The sequence below is a fragment of the Tiliqua scincoides genome, chromosome 9 (genome assembly GCF_035046505.1).
Source record: "Tiliqua scincoides isolate rTilSci1 chromosome 9, rTilSci1.hap2, whole genome shotgun sequence".
Classification (NCBI taxonomy): Eukaryota; Metazoa; Chordata; class Lepidosauria; order Squamata; family Scincidae; genus Tiliqua; species Tiliqua scincoides.
This window is the reverse complement of record NC_089829.1, coordinates 21,419,933-21,442,871: the sequence shown is the minus strand read 5'-3', so window position 1 is coordinate 21,442,871 and position 22,939 is coordinate 21,419,933. Positions and strand designations below refer to the sequence as shown.

Here is a 22,939-nt window from a genome sequence, read left to right as displayed (position 1 = left end):
TCGCACTTTCCGAGCGTCTTCTGAGCGCGATCGAGGGCAGCAGCTGCAGGGCCAGCAAGGAAGAGGAAGAGGAGCGGGCGGGCGGGGAGGCAGGCAGCAAGCGGAGCCATGAGTTCCTCCCCAGGGCTGAACTGAAGCGCGCTCTCCGCCACTGCGGGAAGAGGCTCGCCCTTTCCGGGAATGCTCACCAGAGGGGCGGATCGGTGAGAGCGAGGGGTCCGGAGCGCCAGAGCTGTGAGTATCCGCCACGGGCCGGCCGGAGGCTGTGGATCTGCGCCCGCCTCACCCCCCCCCCCGGCGTTCGGAATCCCCCAGCTCCTTTCCGCTGTGCGCCCAGGGCGCGCCCTGGGCTCCTCGGCCAGCTGTCCTCTCCGGTTGGGGTCACCAGGGTGGGCTCATCTGAGCCCTGGAGAAGCCCCTGATGGGGGATCGCAGCCCCTCCAGCTGGGGCATGCCTGGGGACACGTGCCGGCCGAACAAGTTTGTCCCCACCTGTTGGTGAGAGTCTCTTTGGCAGCGCCTGGCGTGCGCTCCTGCAGCAAAAGGGGGCCATGGGGACTCAGGACAGTGAGCTCGTTTCCTGCGCCCAGCCTAGCAAGATCAGCTTGTGGCCCAAGCTGATCAGCCCAACTTTGGAGCAGGAATGGAGATGAGAGTACTTCTTAGCGAGTGCAGAGCGTCCGCAACCACAGCCGGACCTCTTGCATCTGGGGGAAAGGGGTGATCGGGGTAGAGAAGCCATTTTCAGCTGCTGCGCTGTGGCGCTTTGGTGTGCTGCGAGTGGTCCACAGGTGTGCCACAGAAATTGGGGGGGGGGGATCATTTATTAGTAGGGCCAGTGGGGGATGTGAGCGCCCCACTGGCAGCATGGTGTGCTTGTCAATTGTCAAAAACCTGATGGTGTGCCTTGACAATTTTAGTGCCTTGTCAGTGTGCCACGAGATGAAAAAGGTTGAAAATCTCTGCAGAAGTCCTAGTACCTTTTGCTTCGAAAGGAATGAACCCCTTCCCCCGTCTCTGGACTTGATGGAGTCTATGATTGAGTGACATCATTCTTGATGGTGTTTTGGAGTATGCTGGGTTCAGGCCATTTAAGGGACAGGCACACTGTATCCCTCTATAGGTGGTCAGGATCTCCAGTACTCGAAACAGAGCCCAGATGGCAACAGGGAGCCATGCGCAACTTGTCTTGTGCTCCTGGTGACTCATCCTCCTTTGGAATGCAGGCTTGATTTTTCTGGGCAGAAAGTGGCCAGTGTATAGTTCTGTCCACAGCTTCTCCAAAGAAATGTACAAACAATCCCCCTGGAAAATATGTAGTAAGGGGCACCTAGGAGGAAGGGAAGCACTTTCCCTAGGCATAAAGGCTGCAACACTTGAGGTATTTTTTTTTTAAGTACACAAAAACAGTGAAACACAGTGTTCACATCAAGGGCTCCTCTCCTCCCTGCTAGTCCCACCACCAGGGCTCTCAACACTGGGATGCTACATGGAGGGCAGAGGAAGGGCTTGGTGTCTCCCCTCACTGCTTCCAAGTGGGGGCTGAGCTAATTGTGCATGAGAGAGAGGGAGGGACATGATTGTCCTCCTGCCTTTCACTGTCATGCTTCTCCACAGTCTGATCCTGTGCATATTTATTCCCTGGTTGACTACCCTTGGTACATTAGAGCTGTGCATACTTTTTCTGGGAATAAACCCAGCCAAACACAGTGGGACTTACTTCTGAGTAGACCTGTATGTGCTAGTGCTGTCAGTCACTCAGTCTACAGCAGAGTTTTGCTGCCTTCATTTGGACATGCAAAAAAAAAGACGACAAGGTAGCAAATGGGAAACTTTTGCATCCTATAGGTTTTTTTCCCATCAGCCTCGAATCCTATAGGATACTCAAGTTTACACTTGGCCACCTTGTCATCACTTAATTGGTCCTAAAGGGCATTACCCAACTTTTAGACTGTGGATTTATCTTCTCATGGACCCACATCACCACCTGTGATCGGTCACTCGTTGTTTCGTAGCTGCACTAAAATGACCCACCTGGGGCTGGTCCATCCATGAGGCCAACTGAAGCTGTTGCCTCAGGCAGCAGGTTCATGTGGAGGGCACCCATTGCTGCCCACCTGCTTGCCTCCACTGGTCCTCTTTCTCCTTCTGCTCTCTGGATTGGAAGAGGGGAACAGAGAGGAAAGTGGAACTGGAAGGGAGGAGAGTGCTGAGCTGAAACTTTGGTGAGTGGGTAAAACAGAAGCCGGAGCATAATCAGCCTTTGACATGCCATCTTGGGCATCAGGATATTTTGGGCTGGCCCTGGATCTGACTTTAAAAATTGCTTCGAGGACCAGGTCTTCCAGTGAGGAAGTAAGAGCTCCAACAAAATCTGTGGGATGGGCTCTTGGGATCCTTGCACCTTTTCATGTGCAAGAATGAGGTGGATCTCCATCGGGCTGGGGCTGCAGCTGTGTTAGAGAGTACCTCAGCTGCATGCTGGAGGCCCCAGGTAGCAGCGTCTTCAGGTAGGGTAGGGCAAAATCTGGCTCTGAAATGTTGGAGAGCTGTGGCAATCAGTGTTGCCAGTACCCTGTGAAACCCTGTATACTTACCTGGAAATAAGTCCCATTGAAGACAGTGAGACATTCTCAGAGAAGACACACATAGAATTGTACTGTGATTTGACCAGACTCGGAAGGCAGCTGTATCTGCTAAGGTGCTTCCTCTGATATTCATTTTGGGGAGAGGAGGTTACTTCAGCCACCTGGAAAATGCCCTCAGTGCTGAGATGGGACACCAGTCTTGGGCTGTAATAAAAGTTGTGCAAGCTTAGCCTTTATCTCTGTTTTGGATTCTGTACAAAGGGAGACTGGAGTGGGCTGTGCTTTTAACAGGTAAAACACAAGTTAGCCCTTGAACAGCCTGCTCAATTGTAGTTGAGCTGCATTTAGGCTGTCCAATTGGCTGCTAAATGAGATCTCTTCTCCTTTAATCCAACCTGCTTTAGCAATTGGTTCTGGAAAATTCCTATAATTAATGTGTCCTACTTGTTTGATTTCTCCCCCTCCTCTGCTGAATATCTAACAACACCCTTTCTGCAACAGCTTTTTAACAATACATTAGCCGTTGCCCAGACAAACGATTGGATCCTTGAGAACAGAGCCCTTCATTGAGTTATTTTTGAAAAGGTGTCTCCTTCCGAATCCATCCTACTTATGGTCTAGGTACTCCACCTTTTGTAGCTGCTCCTTATGCACTGATACACTTCTGATCTTGCACCAAACTGTAGTTAGGGAGCCTATGGTCAGGTGTGATGAACTGACAGACCACTGTTTATGTCTGGCTACAAATCAGAATGAAAAATCTTGGTTTGAAATGTCAGCCTCCTCTGGTCTGAACTCAAGGTGCTCTCTAGTGTATCCCCTAGGAGACAGGAATATTGGAAGAAACACCTGTCTCCAAGCCCAGACCCAGGCATCTCCCCATTCTGGAGCCACTTGTTCCGCCACTGCAGTGATTGGATGTAGGTTTGCAGACTGGCCAAAGGAGCTCGTTGCAGCCTAAACCATTTCTGTCCAATGTTGCATACATGCAACAGGGATCAAATGGGTACACCTGTGGGCTGGGCAGAAGTGGGTTAATTCTTTTCCTCAAAAGGAAGAAGGGGCATGGCATTCTGCCCCATACTGAGTCAGAACCCATGCTGGTTCATCTAGCTCAGTATTGTCAACACTTTTTCCCTTACCTCGAGGAGACCTCTATGACTGCCCCCTCACTGCAGAATGCAGTGCATGCCTCATGGGCACATCTGTATTGATGCTGGAAAGCTGGAGAGGGTTGGGCCCTATGATGATCTGATTCAGCCCTTGTACCGTGGCATGGCTGAGGGTTCAGGATCCCACGCTGCTAAAGATTATCTCTCACTCTAATTCAGAACCTTCATTAAAACTGCCCATCTCAGGGGGTGCACTTGGTGCAAAACCAGTTTGAAAGCTGCTTAAATGTATGGCATGGAGTTGAAGAAAATGTCACTTTAAATGTGTCATTGGAGCTAGGATATTTGTGCTCTTTGTAGTCACTTTCAGCCTGATTGAGGGGAACCTTGAGATCTAGGTTACTCTCTCTCTCTCTCTCTCTCTCTCTCTCTCTCTCTGTGTGTGTGTGTGTGTGTCAGGAGGGTAATCTTACTCCATCATGTTCCCAAATCAGATAGGAAGCATAGCTGCTCTTTGTTCTAAAAGCTCTCATTGGCATCCATTGGCATTGGACTTGCTTGACGGAGTGGATGGTTTCTGTTAATGGATAGGGGGAGCAAGCCCTAAGGAGAGGAGGGTAAAGGGGGTAATTTGTACCTGGGCTCAGGATCAAAAAGGGGGCCCAGGAGCCGGCCCAGAAATTTCCTGGGATCTTACATTTTCCTATCTACTCAGACTTGTTGCCTGCACAGGATGCTGGGGACACTACCATGAGTGTGTGGCTTAAGGTACTGGCAAGCTGTGTATGCTGGACCGAGGAATGCATACGTGACACAACTTAACACAGTGTCAAATCTGGGAGGAAACAGGACTGCTACAGTAGCTCTTTGGCTTGTGGATCTGCTTACCATGGAAAGTGTATAGGAGCTGAGGGACACAGCTGTGGGGCTACAGCTGCTGCAGAAGTCGGTTTTGGTGCACACAGGACATTTTCCATTTTAGTGAGAGCCTAAATAAGATGATGCTAATTTTCTCATGATTTTCTATATTTAAAAGATTTTAGAGACTTAGGAATGTGTTTGGTTTTCCATATTACTGTATCTAGCTGCCGATGCCACAGGGGTGGGTAGACCTGGGCTCGAAAGACTTTTCCAGCTGTCTCCACCTTCCCCCCACCCTGTTTTGTTCCTCCCTGCCCCCATTCTGCTTGCTCGTCACCATCCTCCCCCATTCTGTTTCACCCCTCCCGCTTTGCAAAGGGGTCCAAAAGAAACTTTGTACCCCCTGATAAAATTTATCTCAGAGGCCCTATCTGGAAGACCATTCCCCTAAACCTGTTCCTGGAGATCTGCTGGGGCAGTGCCAGCCTTTCCATGAGGCCAACTGAATTCATTGCCTCAGGCAGCAGTTTGGTGGGGGCACCCATCTCTCTCTGCCTACTTGCCTCCGCTGCGCCTCCTTCACCTTTCACTCCCTGGGTTGGAAGAGGAAGAAGGGAATAGAGAGGAAGAGGAAAGGTGGAGGGGAGGAGAGTGCTGAGATGGTGGAGGAGAGTAGGAGAAGCATCATTGGATGTGGGGAGCAGAATTTCCATGCCATCCCAGGATTCAGGAGGTCTTGGGCCGGCCGTGGCTGGGGGGAGTCACTCTTACACATTCCCCTACCAGCAGAGGTTCGGCTGATGATGTGGTGATGTTACCCCCTTCTTGGAGATCAGAATATTGTCCTCTCTGTTGCCATTCTGGTAGCAACCAAAAACCTGCCCCTCCTACTTCTTCTCTGGCAGGTTTGCTGTAGTTTCATTCTGTTCTCGTGAGGTTGCTCTGTTCCTGCTGATGTTTTTTTCTTTTTTAATTGATAGTTCCATACTTATTCTGCTTTTGTAACAAGTAATGCCTAATTTGTTTTTGATTATCAAATCATTATGTGTTTCTACAGAAACTGGAAAAAAGATCAAGTTAAACGGAAGTACATGAAAACTTTGATATGTGTTGTTGTCCATACTGTACACATTCTTCATAAGAGAAATCTACCTGATTGCAAAATATTCTCTGAGTTTTACCTTCTGGTTCCCAAACTTTTTAGCGCTGGGACCCACTTTTTAAACCAATACTCTATAAGGACTTTTACATGACTGAACAAAAACAAAAACCATTTTCACCTTACCAACCACTTACAAGCCTCTGTTTTTATCCTTTTTACTTTTGTGTGTGTGTGTGTGGGGGGGAGGTGCATTCTGGAGCATTTGTTGAGCTCCACTTTCATTGGATTGGGACCATTTTCATGGCGTTGCGTTCCTCTTTGCCTGGTTTTTGATAGGAGCCTGTGCACGTTTGTCTTCTCATTAGTAAATGCACATATGTGACTTGGGGTGCAATCCTGTCTTGCGCTGTACCAGTGCAGGATAGTGGCCATAAGCGACTCAGCCAGAGGCAAGGGGAAACTTTCCCCCTTACCTCTGGGTAAGGGCCACTGGCCCCTATAGGTCTCCTTGGTCTTGCGCCACCTCTTGAGGTGGCACAAGCCTGAGGAGAGCAGAGCAGTTTGGAGCCACTGTGTTCTCCCTAGGAATGGGGGTTGGGATCTGGCATAACCACCGGATCCCAGCCCCACCTCCTTCTCCCCACCTGCCCGCCCCGGGGCAGTCCACTGCCCACCCTTCCCCCACCCAGGAACACTTCCCTTCCAGCTCCCCCCCACCTGCCTTTGCTGCTTGTGTCGGCCCAAGCGGGCCGATGCAAGCCTCAGTGAGGAAGCCGCCACAGAGGCTGGATTCAGCCTCCCTGTGTCAGTGCATCTCCCTGTGCTGACGTGGCTTCTTCCTGAGGTGGTGCAAATGTGCCTTTCGGCACATGTGCAACAGTCCTGGGCCAAGGGACTTGCACCGGCCCAACTCATTTCCAGGATTGTGCCCTCGGTTTTGTTTTCCATAGGGTTCAGTATATTTTCCTTGTCAGCTGGGGTAGGGGCTTCTTTCTCATGTGTTTCTGGGACCTGCATTCATTGGATCTGGACCATTCTGGGGTTGGTACATTCCTCTCGGCCTGTGCTTTGAAGTACACCAAGGCATGCTTGCCTACTCATGCCTAATCACGTGCATGTGGTTCAGTTTTGCTTTCTGTAGCGCTCAATACATTTTCCTTGTCAGCCATCAGCTTGTCAGTTTCATGACCCACCAAAAATCAGGTCGGGAATAGTTTGGGAAATACTGGTCTATTCTGCTATTTCCATCATAATTGCCACTTGTCGTACTTCGCGCATGAAAGAAAACAATTGGGTATAGCTGTGAACCTTTATAGTATGTGGCAGCCAGTATTTTAGTGGCTTTTAATATCTGTTCCTGATGACCCTCCCTAATGCTGTCACCCTGATACCCCGGTATCATAACCAGTAAACTAAATGGAATGTCATACCCCATAGTTGCATCTCTTTATCATCATCTAGAATTCTCAGCCATGCTACCACATGTCTGGAATCTGCTTTATCACTCCTATATCTTTGTTTGTTTGTTTAAAGAGCTGATGTAACACAGAGGCTAGGGCACAATCCTGAGTTTCGTAAAGCACGTTTGCATGTTTGTGCCTCCTCTAGAGCCGGCTGGGCCGGTGTAGGGACACGCACTGGGCTGCGGAGGCCAGCCTTGCTCCGACTCTGCTGGGGAGCCTTGAATTGGCTGAGCTTGGCCAACGCAAGATTCTGGGGTGGGTGGGGAGGAGGCGGGAGGGAGTTATTCCAGGGCAGGGGGAGGGCGGTCCTGGGGGCAGGCAGGGAGCGGGAGGCGGGGCAGAGACCCGGCAGATATGCCAGATCCCAACCTTTGTTCGTAAGCAGCATGGAGCAGCTGCAAGCCACTCTGCTCTCCTTTTACTTATGCCACCTCTGGAGGTGGCGCAAGTACGAGGAGACCCATTGGGGCTGCAGTGGCTTACCCCGGGAGTAAGGGGAAGAGTTTCCCCTTACCTCCGGCTGAGCCATTTCCGGGCCCTGTCTTGTGCTGCCTCCTGGCCTGCCTGTTCCAGCACAAGTTAGGATTGTGCTGCATGAGACTGAATTGCAAATTGAGACTTCCCCTGTTCGACTCTTCTTCCTGCCATCAGTTTTGTTGGGTGGCCTTGGGTTTCTCCCTCTTGGCCTCAGCCTTTGCAATTTGGAGGTCATACTTCCTCTTACAAAGTGACTGGTAAAGACAAAGGTAACACATGGTTAGCATACATAGAAAACGATATACAGATGTGAATTCTTGGAGCCCCCTCTGGGTGTGGAAAGGTAGGGTAAAAGTATTTTAAATAACCCAAGGGAGGAAGGGTATTGGAAAGAGACATGAGAAGAGCAATCATGGATTCTGGGAGAAATGGTTGCCAAGCTTGTGCTTCAAGCCTGTTACGCTACCAAATGCTACAAGGCCAGTCACTGCGGTTTTGGGTGCCAGGGAATGACGTGTATGAGCTTAATGCCATGAGCCAGATTGTAGTCTTGTACTTGTTTAGCTTCTTCAGAAGAATTGCTGCATCCCTGGCTTTCGGCTCACAATTATTTCGACAATGTAGAATCTCTTATCCTTAGTCAAGTTGCGCTGATGAAGTTATAAATGTGGCATAGTGGCTGAAAACATTAAAGAGAGTGATAAGGTTACCAGGTCTTCTTGAGCTTGGATAGACACCCATCCTATGTCTTGCCTGTAGCTGTCTTCCCCAGTGCTATTTTATAAGCCCCAGATGCTGCTGTCAGTGTGGGGTTCTCATTCGTAGATGATACTGTAAGGGGAAGGCCTGCTGCTTCCCTGTTTTTTTTTTTAAATGTAAATTGTCAATTGCTTTTTTTTTACACGGGTTAAAAAAACCATTGCGTATAAAACTGTGGCCCTCTGAGATCTGTGCCCTGGGTGTCTGCCTAGACGGACTAATGATAGCACTGGCCCTGGATGGTGTGGAAGAGAGATAGCTGTGGATTCAGGCTATTTTGGGGTTTGGCTAGATGTAGCATTTGAATCGGCTGAGCAGAGATGGCCAAGGCAGACCTGCACACCTAAATTTTTGCATGCTGAATTGCTCTGAGACAACCTAACTGTTTATATTGTTCTTTCCCTGAAGGGTTTGGGTTAGATGTAGGCTCGCCCATGTTTTTTTGTGGCAGGCTGTGACCAATAATGTAGCAAGCAGGAATCAAACCAATGAAATGTTATACAGCCATGCGTGTTGGGGAAGCCTTCCTCTGTTGAACTTCTGCTTGTCACACAGCCGTTATAAGTTGTACTTGTATGCATATGCCCCAAAACTGTGATTAGGCTGAAAGGCATGGGGACACATGTTTGTCACAGCCCATTTTGTTTTCTATACCGTGTGCTGCAAAACTAACCCTTCCCCCCAAAAAAATTTGTAGGCAAGTTTTTTGTGGGTTCTTTTTACAGTTGGAATTTGGGTTCATTTGCAAGCAGCATGGAGTTTAGTTTCAGTTTCAGTACCTTTATTGGCATACAGTTAAGAAATCATTAAACACTTTCATACAACTAAAGGTTTGTTTAATTATAACATACCAACTTGCAATTAACTCCCAGAATTCAGAGACTTCAAAGAAATGGGGGCACGCTTCAAGTTAGACGCCACAATTTGCGAGATAAATGTGGCTTTCTGAAAAATGGTGTTAGGGTCAGTGGAAGCTAATAAGGCTTGCAATATAACAGAATCCTCCAAGAAAAAATTGAGATAGGGTTGGAGAGGTGGACATTTCCTCCTGGCCTCATAATGAAGCGGACAATGGAAAAGAAGATGGGCTAACGTTTCTACAATACGCTGAGAACATGGACAAATTCTTTCATGGAGAGGAGTACCATTAAATCTGCCCCAGAGAACAGCAGATGGAATGGAGTTACTATGGGCCATAGAAAAGGCCCTTCTAGTTTTTGGACATTCCAAAATATATAAATAGTTGGGGATTTCCCCTACTCTAACCGGTAAATGAAAGTGTAATGGTGAACAAATTTTGTTGGCAGCAGATAAAATATTGGAAGTATGAATGTCCAGGAGTCTCTCTTTAATGAGCCTAAATGCCTCGTCTTGTGACAAATGGCCAAGTAAATCAGGCTCGACTCCCAATTGTTTTATTTTTGTACTCCAAAATTTATCTGTAAAATAAGGGTCATCAAGAAGATGATAAAGAAGAGTGTTGGAATTGGTGCTGTAGAAAATTTTAAGCCAATATTTAATCACTCTAATCCACGCCAACTTTTCAAGTTGGATTTGACCTGATTCTATACAGAGCACCTCATAAGAAACGCACCGGGGCAAACCTAGTGTACTTCTTAAGAAGACTGACTGAATCTGCTCCAGGGAGCTATTAAACGATTGGATCCAGAGTGGCACCCCTTATAGAAGTTGGGGGGAACATTTCGCATTAAAAACCTTCAATGCCGCTGGAATATAGGAGCCACCTTTGCTATGGAAAAAATTAACAATGGCTTGCGAAGAGGCTTTAGCAAGGGAGCGAGCCATATAACGATGGCATGTCCATGCTAAATTATGCGAAAAAGAATGCCCAGGTATTTGAATGTCCTAACCCAGGGGTGCTCACACTTTTTTGGCTCGAGAGCCACTTTGAAACCCAGCAAGGCCCGGAGATCTACCAGAGTTTTTATTTTACAATGTTCGCGCCATCATAACATATGACATTTATGTGTACAATGTATGTTGGTGTACCTTGAGCCCCACTGAGTATAACAGGACTTACTCCTGAGTAGACATGCCTAGGATTAGGCTGTGAGGCTGCAATCCTAGCCACACTTACCTGGGAGTAAGCCCCATTGAGTACAATGGGCCTTACTCCCGGCGTTTCCTCCCAGAGGCACCTGAAGGGGGGGTCGGCACTCTGCGATCTACTCATTTTGCCTCGCGATCTACCGGTAGATCGCGATCCACCTATTGAGCACCCCTGTCCTAACTTTTTCTACAGTTTGTCCATTAAATCTCCACTCTCTTGGTCCAGGACCTTTCAAAAACTACAATTTTTTGACTTGGAGTAATTAATTTGTAGCTCATTAGAGCAAAAAAATTCAATACACTTCCTAATCAAGCGTTTCAACCCCAAGCTAGAATGAGATAGAATAACCACATCATCAGCATACAATAAAATTGGGACCTGCAAGTCCCTCAATCTAGGAGGGTGACCGTCGACAGTGGCTAGAGCAGGAGCCAGATCATTTAAAAAGAGATTGAACAGTGTAGGAGCCAACACACAACCTTGCTTCACCCCCTTGTTGGTAAGAAATTCATCAGTGCAATTACCTCCTGGGGAATATCTGACTAGGGCAGATGTATTTGAATATAGACCCCGGATAAGAGCAAGCAGTTTAGGAACTAGCCCCATACGAGCTAGTTTTATCCATAGAAGATTTCAGCATGGAGTTTTGTGTGTGTGCGTGCTGGTAATTATAATTGCAGTTCTTACCTGCCAAGGGGAGAGAAGTGGATGTGCATGTATATGTTTAATTCACTCATATTTCTTGACCAGTTGGTTTACTTTTTGGGAGTGCCAAATATTGTCATGGACTCCATGTGAATTGCAATGCCTAGAGGGGGTTCTTTGAGTACAGCTAATGAGATTAGGCTTTTTTTTCCATTCCTGGAGAATGTTTCAGTGAAGGGACACAATGTCTGGCACAATAAACATGATTAGAAGGATAAATGGCTAGGGGCCTGAAACAAATCCATGGGGAATATTTCTTAAGAGAGTTCTTCTGCTTAACAGTGTCTTTTGATTACTGATAATCTCTGCTGTAAATTTTTTTTTTCTCATTTGGTAACAAGGTGTTCATTATTAAAGATGGGGTGCCTGAGGAATGGATGGGGGGCCTCTGGGTTGCAGGTGGTACTTGTACCAGTTTCCCTGGAATCTTGGGGCAAAATTCTCCATTCTGCCCCTTGCCTGCCATAGTGCACTGCTGCAGATAATTCTTGGTCCCATGTGCTCAAAAACATCAGAATCCTCAAGTTCAATGGAGAGCAGCAGTAGAATAATAGAGGTGGCCAGCAAGGAGATGGAACAGGTGGATGATGATCTAACTGGAGATATGAAAAAGGTAATCAGGGAGTTCATTAGGTGTAGCTTCCTGGAGCAGGGAAGCCTGTGGTTATAAACACCCTTTCTTTACATTCAGATGGAAGCGGGCTTCTTCAGGAACTGGATTCTTTTTTGAATTGCCCAGGCTTAAGGTCTTTTTGGACTTTGGTTGCGGAAATTTCTGTTCTCGGCCAGGGCTTTCCAAACCCCGGCCCAAGGGCAGGATCTGGGATTTGGGGAAAGCCCTCCACTCAGTGAGTGGAGCTTATTGTTCCACCTCTGCGCCATGTTCATTCCCAGTAGATGTGGGCACCAGGATGCTTTGGGCAGTTGTGCCTTCTGGGATGCTGGGCAGCAGACATGACTGTGCCGAGCACCCTGGTGGCCAGATCTACAGGGAAAGAATGCATTGCAGAGGTGGAACGGTAAGCTCTGGTCCAAACGGGGACCGCTTTTTCTGAAGGAGAGTGGTTGTGAGTTTGGTGACTGCTGTTCTAGACCAACTGTCTGTATATGTTTGGTCATTTTCATCTTTATAGACCATATGTCTGAATATGTTTACTGTCTGTATATGTATAAGTTTGGTCATTTACATCTTTGCTTCTGGTAATTTTAGTTTTTAGTAGCATGTTAGTCCTTTGACAATGCCCTTCATAGTTATGGGTGAAAAGTCAGGAGAAACTAAATTTGAGGAATGTGATCATAAAGCCCATAGGAAGACTACTACAATTGGTGATAATTCCGACCACAAAGGTCTAGGTTCCTGTGTTAACCTAAGATTTGTTAGCTGAACCAATACTTCGAAGGTGAACATGGGGACTAAAGTGGCTGCAAATTTCTGCCTAAGCATGTTTGTCCTGATGAAGTGTGTTCTACCCATCTGTGCATTAGGACTAAAACACAAAAATAGGAATTAGCAAGAGGCGGTTCTGGGCTTTTCCCCACTTGCGGCCATTTCTGTCTTTGCCGCCCCCCCCCCGCCCTTGACCTGGAAGTAATTGAGGTGTCATTGTCACTGTAGTTACTTCCGCACTGTTGCCTCCTGTGTTCTCTCTTTGAAAAAGGGGGGAATGAAGGGGGCAGCCTTTTGCACTACTTCTAAGTGGCACAAAAGGCTCCATCGGAAAGCGGCTCCAGCTGAAAGTGGCACCCAGAAGGCATGTGCTGCCTACCTCCTGGAAGTGGTGCTCACCTCTGTCCTGGGCATTGCTTCCAGCGGTGTCAACAGGAGTGCAGTGACATTCCCTGCTGATCAGAGAGCTGCCCCCCTTTACTTTAAAGAAAGGGTAGGGGGTGGCCCTCAGAGTGGTGCAGAATCGCACTAACTGTGGCTCTGCTCCTGCAGCCACTCTCAGTGCGGCCCTCAGTGTACCTGGGGGAGGCAAAAGGGTTACAGTTCTGCCCCCCCCAAGTGCAGCACCTGGGGCATTTGCCCCTCTTGCACTTCTCGGGTACGCCACTGGAATTAGCAACAGCACCATTGGGTTTGGTTGATTATATGAGCTAGCAACACATCTGGGAAAGCTGTTACTAGCTGTAGCTTATTGCTAAGGAGACTAACTAGCATCGTTCTGTTGTTTAAACTGCATGAGAAAATTTGTGGAAGCTTTTTAAGCACTTGTATCCCATGTCACAGAGGGGACAGGAGCTGCCACAGGCCTCCTACATTGAACTCTTGTCCAGTTTACTGACTGGGCCTTCAGCCGCTGAATTTTGGCAACTCTTCAGTGCCTACTTTTACCCACCGATTTGCCTCCACTGCTCCTTTCACTCCCTGGCTTTGAAATGGAAGAGGGGGAGACAGAGAGGAAATGTGGAAGGGAGGAGAGTGCTGAGCTAGAACATTAGGGTGTAGGAGGAGCAGAGGCTGGTACATCATTGGATAATCATTGGACTTGTTGAAAAGTGGTTTATAAATACTGTTAATAATAATAATAATAATAATAATAATAATAATAATAATAATAATAATAATAAATAATGGGGCAGCATTTGGCATGCAGCCTCAGAGATTACGAGGTTTTCAGCAGAGATATTAGGCAGGGATGGGAACTCAACTTGTAAAGACTTGACTCAAGTCATCAAAACACATGTTTTTGATAACTCGTGTTAACGCGAGTCACGGACATCATTAATTTGGACCCGACTCACAACTTGGGGCCAGTGACTCAAAAAAGAGTCATGACTCCAATAGACTCGAGTCCCAATTCACTTTTGTGTGAGCTTAAAGCTCTGTTTTGTGTGTGTGCTTGCTTACTTTTTTTTGGGCTGCTCCGTGACTTGTTTCTTGTAATGACTTGGACTCAAGTAAAAAATTACGCCATAGTGGTTCAGGATGAGTTGCAGTGGCTGTCCATTATGACTCACAAGTTGACTCAAGTGCAGTGACTCAGGCACATCCCTGACACTAGGTAGGCTTAACCCCTCCTTTTAAAATAACTAGTTAAATGGGGCCTGTCCAAATTCTACCCCTGTATATACCTGTGTGGGGAGTGACAAAAACTGGTGCGCACTGATACCTGCCTGTTCAGTGAGCAGAAACTGAGTTGCTGCTAATGTCTACAAAACTGTTTCTGGGATCCTTCCACACTCGAGCCCTTTGATGTTGCTGAGACATTGCTTGGGTCCAGATTTCCAGTCACAGCACTGGTGATCAACTGCAGGGATCTTACAAGTAACAGTCTCTTTGCCCCCAGCATAGTACAGTCCACTGAAGTGAATTCGCTGTCGGTTTGGCACTGGCATAAAAATGCATAGATTCCTGGTCCTGTGCTTGCCATGTTGCTGCACACACCAGATGAACACACATTTCTAAATACAGAACAAAAATCTGCTTTTAACTGGGAGATATATTATTAGTAGGGATGGAAACTCTGTGTTACCTGGCCACAAGTGGTGGTTATTCCATCAGAGCTCTGCGACTCAGCATTTCCATTCAGCAAGGCTTACTTTTCCTTAATTACACACTTTACAGTTGTCCTGAGGCTCCTTTACTCTTCTTCCCCCACCTCTAGTCTGTCTCCCATTTATACCCAGGCAGGCTTGGGTGTCGTCTGACCAGCACAACTTTCAGCCTGCTTGCTTTAGATGTTAACAGGTCTCCACCAGTAACTCTGCTGTACAAGAAAGTGGGATGTGTTCCATCTTTAGCTTGCAGAAGTCCATTGAGATAGAAGGTGAGTCCTTGGAGAACCAGCAGCATCTCCATCCCTCTCGCTCGGTTGTTTGAACTCCAGGAGCAGAGGTCAGAGACTTGCATGAAATCTCTCGTTAAATCTTCAGGCATACCACTTTCCACATTGAGGTGCCGCTTCTGCTGCTGTGGGTGTGTGATCACTGCAAACTTTGTGCTTGGTTTTTAAGCTGCTCTTGATTTTCCCGATTGAGCTGGGCATTTCCACAGCTTCCCCTTAGCGGTGTCACTAAGACTCTGTCTGTTGTCATTGGGCTAAAAAATCCTGGTTGGAAGTTATTAAAGGATCTCCTCTGACGGGTCTCTTATGTCGCTCTAAAAATAGGAAGCCTCCTTGGGTTTAACTAGCAAAATATTGCCTGCTCCAACTGGTTGCGACTGTTTATAGTCTCAGGCAGTGCTCCGATTTCCAGCACCTATGAACTGAGATGCTTCTAACTGAAAATGCTAGAAATCAAATCAGAGATCTTGCTTGTGCAAAGTGTCCTCTCTACCACTGAGCTGCGGGCCAAGTGCCAGAAGACCCTTGGGAAACGATGGAGTTTGCTTGTCTGAACTAATGTAGCCAAAGCTTAAGTGAGTTGAACATAAATGAATTTCTGCCTTGCCCGGGTCAGACATTTGGCCCATCTAGCTGAGTAATGTCAGCACAAACTGACAGGTGACTCTGTAGGTTTTCCAAGATGGGTCTTTTCTAGCCCTACCTGGAGAGGTCAGGAGCTGAATGATCTGCCTCAGCAGGTACTGTATCACTGAGCTTGGCTATGGGCCTCCCCCCATCCTGAGAAAATTCTGTCTGTCTGCTTGCATTGTTCTGACCCATATCACTTAATTTAACCTTAATTCAGCAATTTAAATAGCAGATCACATCACTGATGTACCTGGGTGGGGTTGGTGGGGGCAAGTTCTCCTGGTGGCACACGCTGGGGGGCACCGTGTCAACACCCACTCTTCCTGCAGCATGCACTCGGCCACTTTTTCACTTTTATTCCTCAAAAAAGTGGCAGCCGCACACACCCCGTGGTGTCGCCCACCTTTTCCGCTTTTTAAAAAAAGAGATAGAGGTGGGTGGTGCTCAGAGCAGCCGTCTGCCTCTATCCCTTAAAAAAAAGTGGAAAAGGCAGAAAAGGCAAATGATGCTGTTGGGGGTGGGGGGGGTGGGGTTGTAGCTGCTGCTTTTTTGCTTTTTCCTAATAAAAGTGGAAAAAAGTGGCAGCCTATTGTGCAGCGTGGTAAGTGCTGTCACATCTCTATTCCACTCCCCCCACAGCATGCACTCTGCCTGGTGAAGTGGGCAACACTTGTGCTCCTGTCACCTGGGCAGCAGGGGAGCCAGGATTGCCAGTGGATCACATTGACTAGGAGCTGCTTGCAAGCGTGGTTTGAGACAATAGTCTTACCTTCATCTCTATTGCAGTTTGCCCTGGCTTCTACCAAGGATCTCTGTTGAGATGTTTACATTCATCCTGTTGTATCCTTGCATTAGGTAAGATTCATGATCCCATGAAGGTTTCTTGATACTGAATTAGGCCACTGGTCCATCTAGATCAGACCAGTCCATTCATGAAGGGCAAACGCTTCAGGCAGTTGTCTGGCTGGGGACACTCGCCTTCATTTGCCTCCTTCACCTCCACTGCGCCTTCTCCCACTATCTGGATTGAAAAAGGAAGAGAGGGATGAAGCAGAAAAGGAAGTGTGGAGGAGAGGAGTATGGTGGGCTAGAGCTTCTTTTTCTGCCCTGGTTCACTTTTATAGGAAGTAGATAATAGGCTGCTGTAGCCTTGGCATGGCAAACCACACTCAAAATCCAGGGGATTTTCCATAGCCCCTCTATAGCCCCTCTATAAGGAAGTAGATTTCCTCTATAAGGATTTTCCATAGCCCCTCTATAGGAAGTAGATAATCCCTCTTTAAATGGGGCCAGCCCATCCATGAGGCTAACTGAAGTGATCGCCTTAGGCAACAGACTGGCACTTCTGTCCACTTGCTCATCTCCATCGATCCTCCTCCCACCAGTCCCTGCAGTAGAAAAAGAAGTGGAATACAAAATGGAAATATTGGAGGAGAGTGGTGGGCTAGAGTCTTGCAGAGGCTGTCACATCACCTGGTAATGTTTGGGATGCTGCCTTAGATGCCAGAAGGTCTTGGGCCAGCCTTGCTTTAAGGCTCTCTGACCTAGTGCCTCTGTCATGATCTTGTGTCAGTGAATTTCATTGATAAATTATGCACTGTGTGAACAAATCCATTCTTGTTGGTGCCAGTTCACATAACTGAATGAACTAGAATTCTAATGTTACAAGATAGGGATCTGTCGACCCTCCTGATACCATATTTACTTCCGTAAGACTCGCCATGTCTTCATCCCCCTCCTAGTAGTGTGTGTTTTTTTCTAAAACCCTGAATGTAGCCTTTCCTTGTAGCCTTTTCATTCAGCTCCAACCTCTCTGATATTCAGCTCTGAGTTCTGTCTGGTTCCAGACAGACATGGTTTCAGTGTGCATCGGCCATGCCCAACTTATATCTGGGCTGCTCTACAGTGCAGATGGGTGCATGTTCAAGACTGACTTCCACTGGAGTGCATGGGGCCTGTAGATCTGCAGTAGCTCTTGTGGACCTCTCTGTAAGTGCAATGAAACAAATCGTGTTGACATATTTCTATCAAAAGTTATAGCCAAAAAACCACTGGGGCCAGTGGGGCATCACCACACCCACTGCCCGGGGCATTGCTCCACCCACTGCATGGAAAGAGATGCATCATGGGGGTGACATGCTGACCTCTCACGCTGGGTGGTGTAAACCTTATGACACCACTGGTGTCAGTACAAGCTACGCTTGTTTGATGTTGTAGGGAGAAAATACACTGTACTTGCTTTGTCAGTTTCCATGCTCCTACTTATGTGCTGGGCTTCCATGAACTACTGTGTGGATACGTCTCCAGTGACACCTTGGCAACGTGCATTTGGGCTTGCATTGCAATGCATATTGCAGATCTTGTCGCTTTGTGTGTTGGTGAACATGATAAGCATTGGACGCAGAGAGATGCACTGGTTTGGCTGTGCTTAAAATGGCAAGGTGTAAGTGTCTATTTATGTAAGCCATCAAAGTTGACAGGGAATGTTGTTGCAGAGGAGAGGGAAGACTAGGCAGGGGCTAGGGGCCGGTTTATGTCCCCCAAAATTGGGGCATATAGCAGGGAATCTGACTTAGGCATTGGATGCATTGTTATGGCCTCAGTTGGGCATTTGGTCAAATTAGCATCAAGGGTTTTTTTATAGCACTAACCTTTTGAACAGAGGAAAAGACAAAATCTTTTCTTATTGACTTGATCATTTTTACTACTTGGGCCCAATTCACATAAAATGAGATCGTGAACCACAATAGTAAACTATTAAATAAATAGTAAAAGCAGCCCAGGGAAAACTCTGGGCTGCTTCATTTCAGACTGCAGGGGTATGTGTGTGATTTTAAAATAGGCCAAAAATCATTGCTGCATGTACAGGTTGAACCTCATTATTCACATGGGTTACGTTCCAAGCATTCACGTGGATGGCAAAAAACGCACTATAGCAAATTAATTTAAAAAACAAAGTTTCTTTGCTCCGGTGATTTAAAAACAGTCTTGCTGACCTTTGTGATGTAAGATAAGAGTCCTTAAGAGGACAATCCATCAATCAGTCGTCCTCCAAGCGCTTACAAAGGCACTTCACTCAGCCCTTCACCAATGCAAAGTGATCACCTTTCTTTCACATGCTCAGGGGGAAGGGAGGGGTCGCCTGGAGAGAGAAGGATTGATGGATTGTCAGCCAGCTGCCCTCTCTCTCTATCATTAAGGAGGCTATTGTTAAAGGACTGTTTAGTTTTTAAAACTGATTTGAAAGGGATGCATTTTTCCCCTTCTCCAGGGATCAGCACATTCCTTCTCATTTGCAGGGGCCATTCGTGTTGAGTCAAATCAGTGTATAAAAAACCGTGTATAACTAGGCTGGACCGGTAGTATGTTTGCTCATTGGAGAAAAGGTTTATCACAGACCTCTCCTGGTCTTTTGGCTGTACTGATGTAAAATGTGACTCTTCTTCATTTCCCTCCCCTCATTTTGGAGTGGAAGAGTCCAGAATTCTACCATTTTGCTCTGCTTGCAGCAGTCTTCCATGCATTTTGCTTCAGTTGGCATCATCAGTTCTTTCAACACATGATAGTTCACCCGGCATGACTTGAAGGTCCCATATGCTGACAAAAAGGGAGGTTTAAGGCAGAGGCCAATATTATTTTCAGGGCTCTCTGGTCTGCCATTCACTTTCTCTCAAGGTCAGCCCATCCAGTAGGCCAACGGAGATCTTTAGATCGTAAATGGTAGAAGGCAGATCTGTTGCTGCTGCACCCCTTCCTGCGCCCTGGATTCAGAGAGGAAGAACAGAGCGAAAAAGGAAGTGTGAAGAGTCTCAAGCAGCCCACCACTCTCTTCTCTATCATCCTTCCTCTTGTGTTCTAGTCCACCTTTCCTTTTAAAATCTAGGGCAGCGTTCCTCAAACTGTGGTTCATGAGCCAATTTCAAGAGGGTCACATTGCATCTAGCTCAGCCACCATTGAAAATACAGAACTGAAAATACAGGGTACAAAGTTGCTGGACAGGACGGGCTCCCGGTGGAAGAGAGGCATGGTGTTTTGCCCTGAGTTCATTGGAAGATAGAACTCTGGAAAGGGGGGTTGGCTGTGTGGTTGGAGAAGGATCCAAGTCTCTGTTCTCTTTGACTTCCAAGCTGGAGTGTTTGGATTCCGAGCTATGCAAAATAACAGCACAAGTGTACTGTGTACTGTAATGGGACCTTTGGCTGATCACGGCTTAGGTGTGAAGCCTAAATTGATGGTGTTACTTCCAGCGATGACACCACTTCCAGGTTAATGACATCACTTCTGATGGGTTCTGACAGATTGTCATTCTAAAAAGTGGGTCCTGGTGCTAAAAAGTTTGAGAACCCGTGATCTAGGGAGTGGGAACAGCCGCTGACACGCCATCCAAGGGACAAGGGAGGGTGGCAGCATTTGACATGCAACTTTGAGTGCCAGGAAGTCTTGGGTTAGCTTTGCTAGTGACACTTAAGACTTACAGTAGTGTGCAGTGCCTTGGTTCTCTTACGTGAATGATTTGTGCCCTTTGCTCTGCAGAGCATAAATAACACTGCAGTTTACTTTCTGATCTGAATTTCTGACCAAGCCGTTTAGGAGGACTACTGGTAATGGATGGATGGCCCTTCCTAATGGCAAGTGGCTTGATGAAATGGCTTTTTGACTTCTTTCCCATTCTCTGACATCCTCTCCACTCCTTTGAAGGCTCCTCTGCTTACTCTTTGCTCCAACTCAGCCCTTTTTTCCCCTTACAGCCCATCCCTCCAAGAGATAAGTCTTGTGCCAACCCAGCGGTTATGATTATGGATTTGGTGTGGAAAAAGAGACCGTGTGGTATAAATAGCACAGGCCTACTTATTTTAAGACTTTGGTTTCATGGCAAGATTAACTTTTTTTTAAAAAAAATTTAATGCTAGGTGGAAACACTTTCATCCTAGTTTCAAATATTTTTGAAGCTTTATCTGGGCCTGTAAAAACAGGCAGGAAGGAGGCTTATCTAAATTGGAGGGGATGATGGATAACCTGTGGTCAATTACATCAATGTTTTTTCCCTTGCGTAGTCTGTCTGCATGGCAAATTGAGTTTGGCTGCAGTGATCGCCCCCCCCCCCCGAAAACCTGGAATAATCTTCAATAAATGTGGGGATTAGTGTGGCGTTATAGTTTAGTCATGAAGTTGCACTGGAGTTGCTTGTATTGAGGATGGAATTTGGAGTTTCCTGTTGTTTTTCTCTTGATACTACCAGTGCAGTTGTGTTCTGTGTGCCAAACAGCTGGTGTGGCATTGGCGGCCAGGCACTGGGCAAGGGCCCCATGTATATTGGAAGACCAACTCAATGGGCTGCCCCCTGAACCCTCGGTGCTGCTGAGGTTATGGTTCCTTTTGAGAGTGCGAGATGATTGTGTGAAGGGATGACCCAGTAGACATGACCAAGACAACCAGCCAAAAGTTATCTATGATGGATTCCATAGTTTTCAAAAATGGCAATAAAGTGCTTTAATGTACAACGGTTGTGTTTTCTATTTGTAGTTTTGTGCAGTGGAGGTGGTAGCAGCCAGTGCACCATCAGGGAATGCTATGAGGGATCCACTGCTGTGTTTTGCCCCAGGGTGCCTAACTACCTGGAGATGGTGATGGTGATACTGGATTTCATCCTCTTTATCACATAACACATGGGAAAAACTGGATTCCAGGGCCAAATGCCAGCCTTGGATGTTGGTGTGATCTGGATGGGGGCCCCACCTTCATCTCCTTTTCTTTCCCCTTCCTGGGTGTGTGCCAATATAAGGTTATGTACACGCCAGGCCAAAAATGGCTCCTGGGGAACTAGGTGGAGGTTTTTCCTGTTGAGATGTCACTAGCTTTCCCTCTCATGGTTTTCACCAACCCTTCCCAAGGGTGTAAATAATGAACCTTTGCCGCGGAACAATTGTAAAGGAGGAATCTCTCTGGATTTAGAAATTTCAGGTTGTGTAGCAGTCTTGTAGAGCTGATGCAAAAAGTTTCAGGGGCAGTTCATTTTTGTCAGGACCACAGCATGGGACTATACCATGGGGGGAGAAAAGGTTAAGCCACCTCCCCAACTGCCAGGATCTAGACTGGCTCCCTCCCCCCCCCAGCAATTTCTTTCTCTTCTTATAAAGATAGAAGCCCAAGACACTTTTAGCATCCTGTATCCTGTTCATAGGGATGGCATGGGACATTTATGCACATTCAAGCTTATTTGCACATCTATAAGAACTAGATATTTGTCCATTTCTTTAAATGGAGGGGGGGGGGGAGAGTGCTGTATTAGGACATTACTAAATTCCTTGCTTGTTGTGGTTTGTTTCCGCACTGTCCAATGAACACTTGAGACAACAGATATGGGAGAAAGGGCAACTTTATTTCATGTTACCAAGAGAAGCAGAGGCTGAGACCTGCAGCATCCGAGGCAGCAAAAGCCCCTGTGGTGCGGGGAGGGACCTCTGGGTGGTACCAGAAACCTCTGCCCCCAGGCGGGCATGCACCCGACTCCAAGTCGCGCCCCGCTGCTGGGATAGCGCGTCTCATCCATGTCTATCCCTTGAGGGAAAGGCAGCCAGACCGCAGACTGCACCACCTCGAGCCGCTGAGCCTCTGAGGTGTGCCCCGCGGTCCCGGCCAGGGCCCCGTCTACGTCCTCGTGCCGCCAAGCCCCTGAGGACTGAAATAGGGTTCTGCCCTGCCTATGCCACCTGAAGGTGCATGCCAAAGTCCCATTCACGCCTCCTAACCCGCACCACCTGCCACAAGGAGGGGTCAGCCTAGCGCTTGACCCCCCCGCTCCCAAACAGGGGCAGAAGCGACTTAAGGCCGTCCTGCAGGTCCTTAAGAAAGATGCCTGCACCTTTCTCCGACAAATGAACACACATCGCCCCTGTACAGGTAAGGTAGCGACAACACAATTGCAAGATGCATTACCACGCTGCCACCAGCGCGAGACACCAAGCCACCAATGCCCTTGGTGATTTTCCTGCGCATCCTTTCAATCTTAGTGCAGCAGAAGGCCCTTTGCCATCCACAACGCTGCAAGAGGTCCGACCAGACCAAGGCGGTACCAGGCAGCCAACGCATAAGGGTGCTGATGTCCTCACGGGCTCTGCTCATCAGAGCCAGACCAGACCTCCTGCAAAGGTCATTCTCGCCCAGGTGGAGCACCCAAAACGTCCGGTTGGTGGTTCACATTCAGTAACTTCATCAACGCAGGCAGCAGCTGGCCCCATCTCATCCACTTCTTGGCTAACCAAGCGACCTGAACTGCCGGGTTGAGGCCCAAGTGCGATCTGAGGGGGGTTGCAGCCGCCCTCTTGCGGGCCCAAAAAGACCATGGAGTGGCCGCAGCTTAATACGCGTACAGGGCTACCACC

The 22,939-nt window shown here is 47.6% G+C and overlaps 1 protein-coding gene across 1 annotated transcript in view; it reads left to right on the top strand.

Annotated features, from left to right (window-relative positions):
* CPNE2 (copine 2) overlaps positions 1–22,939 on the top strand; it is a 116,262-nt gene continuing 93,323 nt past the window's right edge. Inside the window, exon 1 of the mRNA XM_066636813.1 lies at positions 1–234. The gene's annotated coding sequence lies outside the window, so the exon portion shown is untranslated. The remainder of the gene's footprint in view (positions 235–22,939) is intronic.